This window comes from Eulemur rufifrons, chromosome 2 (assembly GCF_041146395.1).
Source record: "Eulemur rufifrons isolate Redbay chromosome 2, OSU_ERuf_1, whole genome shotgun sequence".
NCBI lineage: Eukaryota > Metazoa > Chordata > Mammalia > Primates > Lemuridae > Eulemur > Eulemur rufifrons.
Genome location: NC_090984.1, coordinates 27,189,353 through 27,207,377, shown reverse-complemented (window position 1 = coordinate 27,207,377; position 18,025 = coordinate 27,189,353). Strand labels below are relative to the sequence as shown.

The window sequence follows — 18,025 nt, the reverse complement described above, 5'->3', positions numbered from 1 at the left end:
TATGAAAAAATACCAAAACTGAAAAATGACTTTAAGAACATTGCATGAGGCCAGGTGTGGTGGCTCACGCCTGTAATCTTAGCACTCTGGGAGGCTGAGGCAGGAGGATGGCTTGAGCTCAGGAGTTTGAGACCAGCCTGAGCAAGAGCAAGACCCCATCTCTATTAAAAAAAAAAAAATTGCATGATACAACATCAATATACAAAATCAACTGTATTTGTATATACTACCAACAAACAATTGAAAAATGAACTTTAAAAAATAACATTTACATTAGCATTCAAAAACATAAAATATTTGGGAATAAATTTGATAAAAGATCTGCAAGACATTTATACTCCAAACTGTAAAACATTGTAAAGAAATTTAACAAGGACCTAAATGAATGGAGTTATATAATGTTCATGGAATAGGGCACTTGATATTATTGAGGTAGCAATTTTCTCCAATTTGATCTATAGATTTAACATAATCTCAACCAAAATACCAAATGGCATTTTTTGTAGCAAATCAACAAGCTGATTCTAAAATTTATATAGAAATTCAAAGACCTAGAAAAAACAATCTTGAAAAAGAACAAAGTTGGAGGACTTATGCCACCTGGCTATAATGCTATAGTATTCAAATGCCGTGGAGTATTATTGTATTGATGGACTACAGATCAATGGAACAGAATAGAGTCCACAAATAAATCTCTATTATATGGTAATAGATTTTTGACAAAAGATCCAAGGTTATTCATCAGGAAGTGAAGATGTTTTCAACAAATAGTGTTGGAAAACTGGATATCTGTATGGAAAAAAAAGATCTTGACCTATGTCTCACAGCATACACAAACATTAATTTGTGATGGATTATGCACGTAAACATAAAATCTAAACCTTTAAAGCTTTTTTAGAAAAACATAAGAGAATACCTTTCTGAATTTGAGGTAGGCAAATATTTCAGATGGGACACAAAAAACACTAGCATAAATTTAAAAAGTTATAAATTGGATTTCATAAAAAAATCTCTGCTCATCAACACCATTAAGAAAATAAAAGGCAAGCCACAGTGTGTTTGAGAACATTCTCAATACATATATTTAAAAAAATATATATGTATATATATATATTGACATTTGAATCCAGATTATATGAGGAACTCCTACAAATCAAAAAGTCAAGAAGAACAAGTGGGCAAAAACCTCAAACAGACACTTGCAAAAGAAGATGTATAAATAGGTAATAAGAACATGCCACAAGATGGAGATTTGGTGGGGGTAGAAGATAGAGCCATGATAGGTTAGAATAGTGTATCCAAGGCTGAGCAGGGTGAGGAAAGCATCCCCACAGTGGGAAGTCCTGGTATGGGTGCCAGAGCCTGAGTAACATGAGGAGACCAACCACATGGGAGGCAGCCATGCATGGCAGATCACAAGTCTAGCAGAGAGAGGAGGGCAGTCATGTCCAGGGACAGTCCAACATGGCATATTAGAGCATGAGCCCCAGGGTAAGATGGGTGCCCACATAGGGGGCAGCCAGTGTTAGATGTCAGAACCTGAGCTGGGAGAGCAGAGTTCATATGGGAGGTAGCCCAACCTGGGGAGTTAGAGCCTGAGCTGGATGAGAAAAGTATCAATGGGAGGATGGTCCAGCATGGGGAGTCAGAGCCTAAGTGGAATAAGGAGGGCATTGGTGGTGGGGAAACCCAAAGAAGATTTCAGAATCTGAGCAAGGTGAGCAGGGTGTTCTGTAGGAGGGATGACCTAGAGTGGAGTGTCCCAGAGCGAGTGAGCATGGTGAGGAGGATGACCACGTTGGGGAGGAGTTGGCAGTGAACATGGGAGACTGGATGCATTCAGCATATTGATTAAATAATATATATACTAAGGATAACACATGTCAGAGTAAGGAGCTACAAATATGGAAAGGGAGAAAACTAAAGTGAACCCTATGGTATTGGATTGGAATTAGAAATATTGGTGTAGACTCATGGTTTTCAATACATGTAGACAGGTATAGAAATAAAGACAGATGTAAATGTATGTGTTTGGGGTATGTGTGTGTGTGTCCCTCCATACATGCCCTCATTTTGTCTTGAGAGAGGCCCTGGAAGCAGTGATGTGGCAATAACAATGAGCACACTAAATGCCTAAATCTTGGTTTCTAAATACCATTTTCCACTAAAAGAAATGAGGGCTTCTTGGAGAAATGGCTGGTTTCCAGGCAAGGGCAGGAAAAGTACAAGTGATTCTGGATATTCTTATTCTAGAAAGCCAGATATTTTGTTCCAAGAATGATAAGGACATGTCAAAAGGATACAGAAGCCAGATTGCAGGGCTAAATCTGGTACACTCTTAGTATCAAAATAATTGACAGGTTATGACCCACCAAAGAATATAGGAAATCACAAGTTCATACAGATATACATTAATAAATGAACAAATTAGAAGGTGAGAAGAAACAGAATGGTTACCTAATCTCAAAGTACCTGCCCAGTGACTTCATAGTGTAGATGCCTTGCAAACACCTCCTTATTCAAGTGATCAGTGAACACCATTAGTAAGGGGAAAATTAAAGTCAGGTGCCTTCTATGATAATCTTGCCAAATATGCATAACCTGAATGTAATTATGAAAAGATATAGACAACCCCAAATTTGGGGCTGTTCTACAATATGATTAACCTGTAAACTTCAAAAGTAGCAAGGTCCTGAAAGTCAAGGAAACCTGTACGTAGTTCCAACTTGATGGCAACTAAAGAAATTTGACAACTACATGCAGTATATAATTTTTGAACTGTATTCTTTTACTAGAAGGAACATTATTGGGAACATTGTTAAAGCTTGAGTAGAGTCTGAGAATTAGATGGTTGTATGTACCAATATTAATTTCCTAATTTGATGGTTGTATTGTGGTTATGTAGGAGAATGTCCTTGTTTGTATAAAATACACACTAAAGAATTAGGGGGATATGGGGCATCAGGTTGGCAACATATTCTAAAATGGTTTGGGGAAAAAAAGTTTTTTGTATTGTACTTGCAACTTTCTCTGAATTTGTGATTATTCCAAAGAAATTAAAACTATTAAAATCATCATCACACACACACAAGATAATACTAAGTGTTGGTGAAGATGTGGAGCTGCTGTCCCACACTGTTGGAGGGGGGGTTAAGTGGTATAACCCCTTTGGAAAATGTGTTTCAGTTTCTCATAAAGTTATACCTACCCTATGGCCCGGTAATTCCACTCCTAGAAATGTCCACAGAAGTGCTTGTATGTTCTTAGCAGATTTATTCAACATAGCTGCAAACTGCAAAGAAGCTAAATGTTCTTTTTAAATAAGTGAATGGATAAATATTAATAAATTGTGGTTTATCCATACAATGGAATACTATTTAGCAATAAGTAGGAATGAACTGCAAATACACAGAACGATATGGATGAATCTCAAAAGCATTATGTTGAGTGAAAGAAGTCAGACACAGATGAGTTTATACTTACAATTCCGTTTATATGAAGTTCAAGGACAGTCAAAACTAAATTATAATGATTGAAATTAGAATAATTGTTGTTTTGGGGGAAATGGGGGTTGACTGGAAAGGAGTAGGAGGAGACTTTCTAGGTGCAGAAATGTTTTTTATTTTGATCCGGTGGTGGTATATATTTGTCAAAACTCATTGAACTGTACACTTAAAATCTATGGGTATTATTTTTGTAAAATGCATTTCAATTTTAAAAGCTATATTTTAAAATAATTCACTAAATAATCAGCAATGGTTATCTCTAGGGGGGAGGATTCTTTCACTTTCCATATTATGTATTTCTGAGATTTTGAACTTTTTTCAACAAGCATGTCTTAGCTATTCAAAAGAGTCTTAAAAAAATAGAACAGCCACACTGAGGATCTAAAAATATTAAATTACATGAAGGTAGGATTTGTCCAAAGGGTGCTCAAGCAACTAGTTATTTTGAGGAAACAATAAATTAGATCTTCTTTTAACGTACACCAAAAAGCGTTTAAGTGAGTCAAAGAGTTAGTACATAAAATCAAGTCATAAATTTTACAACAGAAAATAGAGGTCAACATTTATCTGATACCAGAATGGCAAAGAAATTTTCTAGGATTAAAAGCAATGTTAGGGACTCTAAAGGGATAGTTTTTGCTGCATGAGAGTGTTCAAATATATAATAACATAGAAACAATTAAATGCAGTAGGAAGTGTGGGGTGGGGGGTGGGGGATTTACAAAAGCATAACAACATTTGACAGGTTTGCAGCCAAAAGATGTAAATTCTAGAGAGGGAGAAACGATAGAAAGATGAAATAATGGAAGGAAGGGAGGGAGGAAAGTAAGAAAGGAGAGATGGCGAAAGAGAGAAAAAAAGGAAGGAAGGAAAAGATAACAGAGGAAAAGAAAAGAATGAAGGGAAGGGAAAAGAGTTAAGAAGGAAGGAAGGGAGGGAGAGAAAACAAATGGTTAATCAACAGGTGAATGAAAAGCAAACCTGAATTTTAAAACCTAAGTTGTACTTATCAAATTAGCAAGCATTATTGATAAATGATAGTGCTTGATGGCGGCCATGGAGTGGCCAAACCAATGCTTGCTCAATTCATGTAGGAGTATAAATTGTTACACTTCTGAAACCCGAGCCAGCCACGTATGTTGATAATCTTTAATATCTATGTTTTTTGAACCAGAAATATCACTTTAAAAAAATCTATTTAAAGGAAATAATAAAAAATGTCCCTCTTTTCAGAATTATTTTTAATAGCCAAAATAATAAAAATAACCTAAATGTCAATATTATGGGACTAATTCTTAAATTATGGGACATTCGTTAGATAGATTATTATTCTACCATGAAATGGTATTTACAAAAGAGTTTTTAATAGCATGCTTTGAAAAGAATGCACATGGTAGACGAAGGATAGGAAGGCTGAACTCATCGGGCTCTGAAATAGAAACTTCCCGGTGGTGAAAACACAGTGACTCTGGACACGCCACAGTTTTGTTCTCCTGGATTGTATTTCCAGTATGGTCCCCGCCCCCCTACACATGTGCATTATGCGGGGTCTGTTCAGGAAAACACAAGCCATTCTCTGCGCTCGGGGTGGAGGGTTAGTGTACAGGGCATCGGGGGCTCACAGGCTGTCGCCGAGCGGGTGGCGCGAGTCAGGGCAGCCGCTGCGAGGATGGGAGTGGACGCCGAAGGTGTCAGCCTGAAGGGGGGGCTCCGGAGCGTCTGTTCAGCAACTGGCTGTCACCGCCTCTGGAGAATAATAGATCCCCCTTCCCTTCTGCCTTCCAAGTTCCCCCCAAATTCCTCTCCAGGCAAATGCCAACCTGGAAGGGGGGGCATTCTGGGAAATGTAGTCCCTGCTGCTCTGCATTGCGGAGCAGGGGTGGGAGTGATGCTGAGAGCCACCTCGGTCTACGGGACAGGTGTGTCTGCGAATCGTCTCTGTCCTTACCCATCAGAGTCAGGCAAGTAGTCAGAAGGCCACAGATTGAGTAGGAAAATCGTCTGGATTATAGATGACAGGGGTTGCACTATACATTTTATTATTAAAATAGTTCATTTTTCACGTGTGTGTCATTCCCAGGTTATTTTATTACAAATTTGCAAAGCAAAACAAAACAAAAGGTGTATCATTTAAGCCAAGGTATACAACTTTTTAGAAGTTTAGAAAAATGACAAAACTGTTCACTTGAAACCCTCACAGATTGGAGGGAATGTGAAATGGTTCAGCCACTGTGGAAAAGAGTTTGGCAGTTCCTCAAAACGTGAAACGTAGAGTTATCATTAGAACCCAGCAATTCCACTGTTATGTATACATCCAGGAAAATTGTAAGCATGTGTGCACGGAGAAATGCCTACACTAATGTTCAAAGCAGCATTACTCATAATAGTTGAAACATAGAAACAACCCAAATATCCAGCAACTAATGATTAAACTAACAAAATGGGGTATATTTTATATAACAGAATATTGTTTGGCCATGAAAAGAAATGAAGTACTGATACATGCAACGACACGTATGATCATTGAAAACATGATGCTAACTGAAAAGCATGAGGGCCAGATAGTTTATAATTTCGTTTATATGAAATGTCCAGAATAGGCAAATACACGAAGACAGAAAGTAGGGATCGGGGCAGGGGGGATGGGAAGTAGTTGCTAATGGACATTGGGTTTCTTTCGGCGGGGGTGGGGGGGATGAAAATTTTCTAAAATTAGAGAGGGATGATGGTAATACAACTCTGTGAAAATACTAAAAGGCACTGAAAAAAATTTAAATTGTGGTAAAATATACATAACCTAAAAGGTACCATTTTAAATATACAGCTCAGTGGCATGAAGTATATTCACATTGTTGTGCAGCCATCACCACCATCCATGGCCAGGACTTTTTCATCTTCCTAAACTGAAACTCTGTGCCGATTAAACACTAACTCCCCAAGCTCCTCTTCCTCTAGCCCCTGGCAACCACTGCTCTGCTTTCTGTCTCTGTGAATTTGACTATTCTAGGCACCTCATATAAGGGGTATCACACAGCATTTGTCCTTTTGTGATTGGCTTATTTCACTTAGCATAATGATCTCGAGGTTCATCCATGTTGTAGCATGTGTCAGAATTTCCTTCCTTTTTAAGGCTGAATAATATTCCATTGTATGTATACACCACATTTTGTTTATCCATTCATCCATCAGTGGATAGTAGAGTTACTTCCACCATTTGACTATTGTGAATAATGCTTTTGTGCACATAGATATACAAATATCATTCAAGTCTTTGCTTTCAGTTCTTTCAGGTATATACCAAGAAGTGGAGTTGCTGGATCATATGATATTTGTATTTTTAATTTTTTGAGGAACTTCCTACTGTTTTCTATAGCAGCTGTGTCATTTTATATTTCCACCAACAGTACACAAGGATTCTAATTTTTCTAATCCTCATTAATACTTGTTATTTTCTTTTTTTTTTCCTTTTTTTCTTGGCCAAATATGGAGCATGTAACCACTTGTTATTTTCTGATGTTATTGCTGTTTTTGTTTAAAATGGCCATCCTAATAAGTATGAAATGGTATCTCATTGCAGTTTTGATTTGCATTTTGAACTGTACATTTTTAAAGGGTGAATTTTATATGTGAATTGCATCTCAATTTAAAAATCTGTTCATTGAGAGACCCTAGTAGCACTGAGCACACCTCATGTCCAGATCTTGGCCTCTAAATACCTTTCTTCACTACAGAGGGCCCAATCTGGAGCAGAGGAAGTATTATACAAGATGAATCTGGGACATTTCATTGTGCCAGAAAGCAAGGAAGTGCTCAAAGAATGGTGGGGCATGTCTAAAGGACACTGGTCAAATCTGGGACAATTTGAGCATCAAAATAAATAATGACTGGAATTAGTTGTAAAATATTGCGTAGATAACAATCCATGAATTCAGGGTAATAAAAAGAGAAAAAGGTGACTATAAAACAGTGCTAACTAATAGATGTAAAAGGAACTACAGAATTTAAAAATCATCATTTGCATCCTCTAAGGAAATAATTGGTTCAAGCAAGGACTGGCAATAGATGTACGCCTAATACAGCCATTAGGGGAACAATTATTAGGGGAATCAAATATTCACATGTATCATCCTGCAGACTATTTATTAATTGCAAATGGAAACATACTTCTGCAATGAATAAATCTGGCAATCACCACCTTAAATAAGTGATCAAACTTAGCATCACAAACATAGAAATATTTCATATACATGCTTCCTAATATGATGCAATATTAAGTACACACTATCATGTAGGAAGTATTTTTACTAAAATGTGTTATCTGAGTGTAAGTAAGCTTCTCTAGGCTCAGTCTCCATTTTCCAGGAATTCAGGGAATGGTGGGACGAGTTGATGGACACCAAGCATGATATTTAGCGAGGCAATTGACTTGGAATCTTCAAAAAGTCAATGTCATGAAAAGAAGCAGCAGCAAGGGAACTGCTGTAGATGAAAGACACTCGAGACACCTAATTAAACAATTGCAACAACAAAGCACACCTGTTCAGTAAGGGCCTACTGCTTGCTGCACTTAGATTTTGTAAATTAATGCTAAAATGATACAGGCACATTAATTTATCATGCTTTAATGATAATCTAAAATATTTATTATTAAAATTTTTTAAAAAGTGGAAATCTTTATTGCAATTCTCTTTCATATCCCCTTCCCTATGGGAAAAGAAATCATAATCACATAAATGGATGTCCTTAGAAGCAGATAATATAGCATGTGCTTCAAGATATTTGTAGGACTTATCACTAAATCACAGATTCAGCCTAGGAAGAAAATAGAAATGTAAGGAACAATCTTTCATTGCATTGAGCATGTAAAACCTCCACCTGTTAATGTCATTAACTGCGATATGGACAACTCCATAACATAATATTTCTAGACAAAATGCAGCTTTTAAAATAGCACTGTCCAACAGAAATATAATATGAGCCCCAAATCTGAGCCCATGTATAATTTTACATTTGCTAGCAGTCACGTTAAAAAAGTAAAAAGAAAACAGGGAAAATTAATTTTAATCATGTTTTATTTTACTCAATATATCCAAAATACTATAATTTCAATAAGTAATCAGTATAAAAATGACTGAAGGGATATTTTACATTCTTTTATTGTACTAAGTCTTTGAAATCTGGTATATATTTTACGCTTTCAGCAGAGCTCAATTTGGACTAGCCACATTTCAAGTACTCAGTAGTGGCTCACATGTGGGACAGAGCAGATCTAAAATAAAAATACTAGACCTAAATAGAACTGGATTTGAGTGCTGCAGATGAGCAGTATTAAATACAACATTTTCAAGAGTGAATGTTCCTAATATGTACTTTTGATTTGCATTTGTTCCGAATTTTTTCAGGGATTAAAAAATAAACCGAAAAATTTTGTTTACCTACCAAGCAACCAATATTTTTGCATTTAGGATAAGAGAGTGGAGATAATTGTGAAGAAAAAGAATCTTCAGTTTTACACATATATATCAAAATCATTAAACACCGAATTAACTTATAATACAGATTGCCACTAGTGTCTGAATGCAAGGGACATAAAAGTCCCAAATCCTGTCAATCCTCACATCAAACCAGCCTTTGCATTTTCCCTTTTAGGTTCCCACTGCCCAGACCTTCTTAACCCAAGCTCTTCTGCCCCGGTGGTAGAGAAGGCTGCTCTCTGTTGTCTCCACTTCTGAAGTTGCCCAGCTCTGACTCACAGCCTCGAAGACCCTAATATAGGTGTAGCCCCAGCCATCATAATGTCCCAGCCATCCTAACCTTGTCCTTCTACCTTGAATGCCCTCTACCTTCCGGCAGCAGCCCAGGCTCACCCCCTTCCTGATTTTGCACTTTTTATCATGCCATTTCCCTCAGCTAAGACATTCTCCCCTCCCTCTGTCTGGCTGCTTAAGTCCTATCTGCTTTCCCTGCCTGGTGTAAATTTCATTTCCTTCAAGGAGCCTTTTCTGTCCTGACTGTTGGGTCACTTATCATTCACTGCCATTCACGGCTCATGATTGTTCCCTTGTATATCTTATCTTGCTCATGAGCCCGCAGGGCTAGCTCACTGATTCCTACAGATGCATGCCTCTGTACAGATTCATCACAGTGTTGCTGAGCTCACAAAGGCACTCAGTAGACACAGACCTCCCCACGGCTTCCCCACAGTTTAGAGACGAGATGCTTAGAAAGTCAAAAGATACATATAATACTTGCACTTGGAAAAGTGTGTATGAGACCCCTGGCTACTTTTGTTCAGAGGAAAGATTAGGGTTGTTGAAGACGTTGGCCTTCTATGGTAGATTCATTGCAATAACATTCTCAATTCTTCACCCTGTCCTATATCCATGTTTGTTGCAGTGTGACTTAGCAGCTCCTCCTACTGGGAGGTGTAATCCATTTCCCAGATTGGAGTGTGGGCTGGCCATGTGGCTTGCCTTGGCCATTAGAATGAACCAGCAGAGATACAGTGCCACTTAGGAGCCTAAGCCTCCAAGTGTGTGGAGGAGTCTGGGCCCCCATACACCAGTCTGGCTCTGCCAGTAACCAACGAGGCTACCTAGAGCAAGGTGCTTCACCTCCTGGGCCCGGTTTCTGCATCTGTGAGATGAAGAGATTGAATGATGATATTCCTAAAGAATCTTCTAGATCTTTACTGTTTCATGTTCACGAAAGCTACTAATACATGTACATTATATACAGCCATTCTCACCCAGCTAGACTACTGAATGAAATTTATTGCCAGCCATTTTGGAAAAATTAAAGTGTTCTATATGTGGAACCCATAGTCATGAGATATTGCAGTCACATAGGTTTAACAATTACTAATCAGATCTTAAACCATCCTTGAAAACAGTCACTAAAAAAGCAAATACTATTTGCCAGGTTCTTTCGTGTACCATTGTGTCATTTAATTCTCACAACACCTCTGTAAGGTGGATATTAATTTCTCTTCCCTTTTGGGGAAACAAACTCATACAGGTTAAACAACTGCCCCAGGTCACACCGTGAGTGAGTGGTGGGTGGAGCTGGGGTTTAGACTGGTCCTACCCCGCATGCCTACCCTCCTCACTAGACCACACTGTCCTGCAGCAACTGGGATGCTCACAATGAGACCTGGAAGTGAATGTAATTCCCTTCGTGTATTCTGATGTGAAGACGACATGGTAAAACACCTTTAAAGCTGGTAATTTTTTTATACCTGAATTCGTTTCCTTCCAATGTTATGTCTAGGGGCAAGTCCACGGTCAGCGTTTTCTTCTAACCTCTGTTGCTTTGGGACAGTTCTCCCAGTTAAGGCCTGTCATGGCCAGGGACTCACATTATACAGAATGACGTTCACATTTAGAATACGAATGTTGTATCCAAATGAGATTATATCTCTCTTCATAAGGTACGTTGATGAGTAGAGGAAGATGATGTTTTTCTTCCAACTTTAAACCTGTGGCCCTTTAGTGGACACCAGTGTGGATAGTGCTGTGTGAATTAATATTCTTATAATTATCTAGTAAATAATATAGTGTAAAGATTGTATCTGTTTTGTATTTTAAAGAAGGTCACATTCGTTACATATAAACATTTAAAATATGCTCCAGTTTTTATAATTCTGCCTTGAAATTTCTATATTTTATAATATAGGCTTGATAAAAGGAAGAAATGGGCTATCTACCAAGAGAAACAGTTTCTGCTCACATCTGAGTCATTCAAGATACAGAGAACCCTATATGAATAACCATCATGTTAGCTCTTTTTAAAAATTTTTATTTATTTATTTTTTACAGACAGGGTCTTACTCTGTCTCCCAGGCTGGAGTGCAGTGGTGCAATCATAGCTCACTGTAACCTTGCATTCCTGGGCTCAAGTGATACTCCTGCCTCAGCCTCCTGAGTAGCTAGGACTATAGGCACACACCACCACGCCCAGCTAATTTTTAAATTTTTTTGTAGAGATGGAGTCTTGCTATGTTGCCCAGGCTGGTCTCAAATTTCTGGCTTCAAGTGATCCTCCCAGCTCAGCCTCTCAAAATGTTGGGATTACAGGCATAAGCCACCATGCCCAGCCCTTCATGTTAGCTCTTTTAAAGAGAGAAACAGAATATACCTAATCTCTTCTAGCATGAAAGTAGGTAATTACTCTAGAAGGATGGGTGTCTACATGCACTCTAATCCTACCCCTTCCCTGAAATAAGTGAACCTATTGACATACCAACTAAAAAAAAAAAAAATTTAACAAAAAACAAAACCAAAGCTCAAATGTAGACTTTTGCTTCTAGTTATGACAGAATAGTTGGTATGATATGTACTCTCCTACTGAGAACCACTATGAAAAATAGATTTAAAAAAGCTATTTTATGAAAGCTGTTTGAAAGCATTGGAGAGTAAGCAAGACAGCTAGGACTTGAAGGACCAAAAGTACATTGAGTGGTGTTCTACATTCTCCGTAACTTTTCCCCCTCAGGGCATTTACAAATTCACAATTCTGGCCATAAAGCCTGAATATAAAGTGGCAGCCTAGAACCTTTAGCAAGTTTACTGGATGAGGGAAACAAAAATTCTAGTTCAGGGCTACTATGCAGCCAGGATTTGAGGGGTCAAGATCCCAGAAAAAAGGAAAATGCAAAAAAGAGAACCTGAAATTCTATTTATAATTTCCTCTTAAGATATTTGACTGACCCTGAAGTTGGGTTCATAAGATTCCTAGCAAATGAACAGAAAGTTGCTAAGGGGCTAAAAAGCTAAGCAGAGACTGTGGCAGTCTCATATTTATGAGGAGACAAATATTGGAGTTCAGAATTCACCATGTATGAAGGACGCTGGTAAAACCCAGGCCCTTTACCTAAGACCTGTGAACATGCTATACCCTGTGCAAACTGGACATAGACCAGCTTCAGCTGGGCAAGATGATCTGCCTTAATCTCTCTTCTCTGTCCGACAGAGACAGGAGGGCATCCAAGCAGGAGGGGGGCCCAGGGCACATTGTCAGAGCCAGAACAGCAGGAGGAGGGCGTTGCATAGGAAAGCTGTCCAGCGAGGATGAGAAGGGGTGTGTATGTGGTGAGGGGAGGGGCAAGCTGGCACAGAGAGTGTGGTCCAGAGCCAGGTAAGAGGTACATTCTCAAGTGGAGTGGCCCATCCTGGGGATTCAGAGCCCAAGCAGGATGAGGAGGAAATCCCTGTGGGGAGGGGCAAGAGCTGTCGTGGGCACCAGAGCCTGAGCAGGATGAAGAAGGCATTCATGTGGGCACTGGGGGAGGCCATGGTTGGAGTTTCAGAGCCTAAGCAGGGGAGAGGAGGGTATCCATGTCCAAGGCCAGCCTGGCAGTGGGTGCTGCAGCTTGAGCAGAGTGAGGAAGGTGTTCATGCAGGAAGCTAGTCTAAGGTGAAAAGTTGAAATCTGAATGTGAGTTTTGCATGAGGGAGGGGTGGGTGGCAACACTGAAAAATTAGTCACATACTGAAGAACTAAATATATTAAGAATGATTGGAATCAGGTTTCTCTCAGGGAAGGGAGTTAAAAACATGGAAAGGGATAAAACTAGAATGAACCCCGTGATGTTGGACTGGAATTCAAGTGTTAGTGTGAGCTCATAGTTTTCAATTTATAGAAATAGAGATAGAAATAAGTATAGATGGAAATACATATGTGTATGTGTGTGTGGCCATATACAAGCAGTCTTCAAAATGTTTGCGGAAAATGTAGTATGAAAAAACTATGCTAGGCTTTTAATTTTTTTGTGTGTGCCAAAATAAACTCCTGCTGACTTGTCATAACATGTCTGAACAGGATCTAGTTTGTGGCACTAATAAGGATAAGACATCAGTTTGAAAAGAGCCCCTATCAGAGCAACACGAATTCTGCTAAAATTGAAGCAAGAACAAACATCAAATTTATGGAGAAGCTTGGGTGGAAGAATAGTGAAATTATTGATGCTTTATGAAAAGTTTATGAGTACAATGCCCCAAAGAAATCAGCAGTTTACAAATGGATAACTTGTTTTAAGAAGGGAGAAGATGATGTTGAAGATGACACCCATAGTGGCGGATCATTCACATCAATTTGGGAGGAAAAAATTCATCTTGTTTTGTGCCCTAATTGCAGATGCTTAATAATTAACAGCAGAAACAATAGCCAACACCATAAGCAACTCAATTGGCTCAGCTTAAACAATTCTGACTGAAAAATTAAAGTTGAGCAAACTTTCCACTTGATGAATACCAGAACTGTTGTGCCCTCATCAGCTGCAGACAAGAGGAGAGCTTAGAATTAAAATTTTAAACAAGTAGGATCAAGATCCTGAAGCATTTCCTCAAAGAACTGTAGCAGATGAGACACAGTTTACCAGGATGATCTTGAAGACAAAGCACAATCAAAGCAATGGCTACCAAGAGGTGGACATGTCCAGTCAAAACACAATTGGACCTGCTAAGAGCAAAGATCATAGCAACAGTTTTGGGGGGATGGTCAAGGCATTTTACTTGTTGACTTTCTGGAGCGCCAAAGAATGAGAACAACTCCCTATTAGGAGAACATTTTGAGAAAGTTAGCCAAATCCCTAGCAGAAAAATGCTCAGGAAAGCTTCACTAGACAGGTCTTTCTCCACCACAATAAAGCTCTTGCTCATTCCTTTCATAAAACAAGGGCAATTTTTTTTTTTTTTTTTTTTTTTGAGACCAAGTCTCACTCTGTTGCCCAGGCTAGAGTGCCATGGCGTCAGCCTCACTCACAGCAACCTCAAACTCCTGGGCTCAAGCAATCCTTCTGCCTCAGCCTCCCAAGTAGCTGGGAATACAGGCATGCACCACCATGCCTTGCTAATTTTTTCTATATATATTTTTAGTTGTCTGGCTAATTTCTTTCTATTTTTAGTTGAGAATTAAAGTTTATATTTTTTATTTTATCTTTTAATTCCATTTTCTTCACAAATGTTTTGAAGTGCCCTCATATATATCTATATCTATATATATGTATATGTACTATGTGTCTGTACATACATACATACATATTCCCCTGCTCTGTCCACTGAAAGAGCCTGGGAGAAGGAGCCTCCCAATAGTGATGAGCCCAAAGGAAGTCTGAGGTATACTGTTGTGCCTGAAAGCTAAAAAGTGCTCAAAAATTGATGGGGACTTTGGGGAAGGAGGTGGAGCAAAATAGCCAGATAGAACGCTCCCTCTAGTGATCATCCCCCTGCAGGAACACCAAAGTGAACAACTATCCATGCAAAAAAGCATCTTCATAAGAACCAAAAATCAGGTGAGCAATCATAGTACCTGGGTTTAATATCATCAAGGAAAGAGACACCAAAGAGGGTAGGAAAGACAGTCTTGCATTGCCTGCACAAACCCTTCCCTATCCCCTAGCAGGGCCACATGGAGAGAGAATCTGTGTGCTTGGTGGAGGGAGAGTGAGGTGATTGTGGGACTTTGTATTGGAACTTAGGGCTGCCCTGTCACAGCGGAACATAACACAGGGCAGAATTCTGAGGGTGCCCACAGAGGGAGCATTTATTTATTTATAGACAGAGTCTCACCGCTATGATGACGCAATCATAGCTTACTGTAACCTTGAACTCCTAGACTCAAGCAATCCTCCTGCCTCAGCCTCCCAAAGTGCTAGAATTGTAGGCATGAGCCACCAATCCAGGCAGAGCAAGCATTTATAGCAGCCCTGGCCGGAGGGGAATCTTCGGCCCCAGGGATAGGAATCTGGCTAGTTCCACCACAGGATGACTAAAGTGGCCTGGGAAAGGCAGTCAGGCTACAAGGACTGCAGTCCATGGACAAGTCCTGGTACTGTGCTGGGCTTAAAGCCAGTGTGGTGCACATGACCCAGTGAAACACCAGCTGCGGTGGCCAAGGGAGTAACTGTGTCACCCCTCCTCCAACTCTGGGCAGTGCAGCTCAGGGAAAGACTCCTTTTACTTGGGGAAAGAATGGGAAAGATTACAGAGGACTTTATCTTGCAACTGGGGTACAATCTCAGCCAGTGTGAAATAAAGGCATCAAAACTATATCAGGTACCAAACATACCTGAAGCCCCTGCTTCCAGGCCTTAGCTCCTGGATGGCATTTCTAGATACATACTGGGTCAGAAGGAAACATGCTGCCCTGAAGGGAAGGACTCAGTCCTGGCAAGATTCATCACCTGCTGACTAAAGAACACTTAGACCCTGAATAAACGTCAGCAGTAGCCAGGCAGTAGTCACCATGGGCCTTGGGCAAGACCCCATACTGTGCTGGCTTTACACGGGACCCAGCACAGTCCCAGCTGTGGTAGCCACAGGAGTACTTGAGTCACCCCTCCCCAACTCCAGGCAGCCCAGCACAGAGAATGAGACTCCTTCTGTTTGGGAGAAAGAAAGGGAAAAGTATGAGAGACTTTGCTTGGTAATCCAGGGAATTCTCCCATGTCTTACTGAAGCCCACCCAGGCAGTACTACCAGGAGTCTGCAAGAGTCACAGCATAACTGGGCTGGGGCACCCTCTAGTGATGGTACTACTGCAGTGACCAAAGATCACAATACTTTGAATACCTGGAAAACCTTCTCAAGAAGGATGGGTATAAATAAGCCAAGACTGCAAGGATTAGAATAAATACCGAATTTTTCAATGTTCAGACATGACAAACACACACAAGCATCAAGAACATACAGGAAAACACGTTCTCACCAAATGAACTAAATAAGGCACCAGTGACCAACCCTGGAGTGATGGGGATATGTGACCCTTCAGACAGAGAATTCAAATGAACTGTTTGAAGGAAGCTCAATGAAATTTAAGATAACACAGAAAAGGAATTCAGAATCCCATCAGAGAAATTTAACAAAGAGATGGAAATAATTTAAAAAAGTCAAGGAGAAATTATGAAGCTGAAAAATTCAATTGACCAACTAAAAATACATAAGAGTCTCTCAACAGCAGCATTGATCAAGCAGAAGAAAGAATTAGTGAGCCTGAGGACCAGCTATATGAAAGTACAGAGTTAGAAGAGAAAAAAGAAAAAAAATGAACACATCTACAAGATTTAGAAAATGGCCTCAAAAGGGCAAATCTAAGAGTTATTGGCCTTAAAGAAGGATAGAGAGAGAGATTGGGGTAGAAAGTTTACTCAAAGAAATAATAACAGAGAAGTTTCCAAACCTAGGAAAAGATATCAACATTCAGGTACAAGAAGGTCATAGGACACCAAGCAGATTTAACACAAATAAGACTACCTCAGGGCATTTAATAATCAAACTTCCATGCACTCCAGCCTGGGTGACAGAGAAAGACCCTGTCTCAAAAACAACAACAATAATAAAAAAAAAAAAAAAAAAAAAACAACCCATAAAAAACTCCCAAAGCTATGGATGGAGGAAGTATTCTAAGAGTAGAAAGAGAAAAGCTAACATATAAAAAAAATAACATATAAAAAAGCTTCAAGAGTCGCCACGTGGCCTCCTGAGAAGATGGAAGGTGCCGCTGCCGATGCCATAGTGTTGCCCACAGAAGTGCTAGACGGGCACGAGAGGGTCGCGAAGCGGCCGGCTACCCGCCCCGTGCCGGAGTTGGCTGGGGGGGGCCAGTAATAGCCCCAGCATGGACGGGTCGTTACCCTCAAAGCCCCTCCGAGCAGAGGCGGAAGAGGACCATTTGTACTGGCAGTCGCTGGAGATTATCTCTCAGTACTTTTGGGAGCAGGCGACCGGCGGCAGGGACCCAAAACCAATGGTCAGGTTTGGGGGCGCCAGCAGAAAGGCGCTAGGGACCTTACGACGTGTCGGGGAGAACGTGCAGCGCAGACACGAAATTGCCTTCCAAGGCATGGTTCGGAAACTGGACATCAGAAACGCAGACGGTGTCAAATATTTGTCTGAAGTGATGGTCTGTGTTTTGAATGAGAACGTAATAAGCTGGGGCAGGATTACGACTCTAATTTCTTTTGGTGCCTGTGTGGCGAAACACCTGAAGAGCATAAATCAAGAAAGATACATTGAACCATTAGCAGAAAGTATCACAGACGTGATTGTAACGAAAAAACGTGACTGGCTAGTCGAACAAAGAGGCTGGAATGGGTTTGTGGAGTACTTCCATCTAGATGACCTAGAAGGTGACATGAGAACTGTGTTGCTGGCTTTTGCAGTTGCTGCTGGAATAGCAGCTGGTTTGCTGTATCTATCTAATGGGATGACCTTGTAAATGGAGCCACCAGAACCACATACATCTGTTTCAACAACAAGCAAACTTTGGGAAGCCATGGAGGAGGACTTTTAGATTTAGTAAAGATAGTAGGGTGGGAAGACTTATTTCCTTGTTGAGAACAGGAGAGTGGCCAGTAACCAGGCCTAGTCATAGAATTCATTACATATGCCCACAAATTCATTTATTTCGTATAGTGCTAAAAGAGAAGCACTAACAATGCCTGTGACCTGTATAAAATGTATACAAGCAATAGAACTATGACTAAGAAGCCTAGGTACTGTACAATTAGAAGCCTGTTCCAC

The 18,025-nt window shown here is 39.9% G+C and overlaps 1 pseudogene; it reads left to right on the top strand.

The window, feature by feature from the left end:
* The first annotated feature begins 1,627 nt into the window (after nt 1-1,627).
* Nucleotides 1,628-17,720, top strand: LOC138397847 (induced myeloid leukemia cell differentiation protein Mcl-1 pseudogene; annotated as a pseudogene).
* The last annotated feature ends 305 nt before the right edge of the window (nt 17,721-18,025 follow it).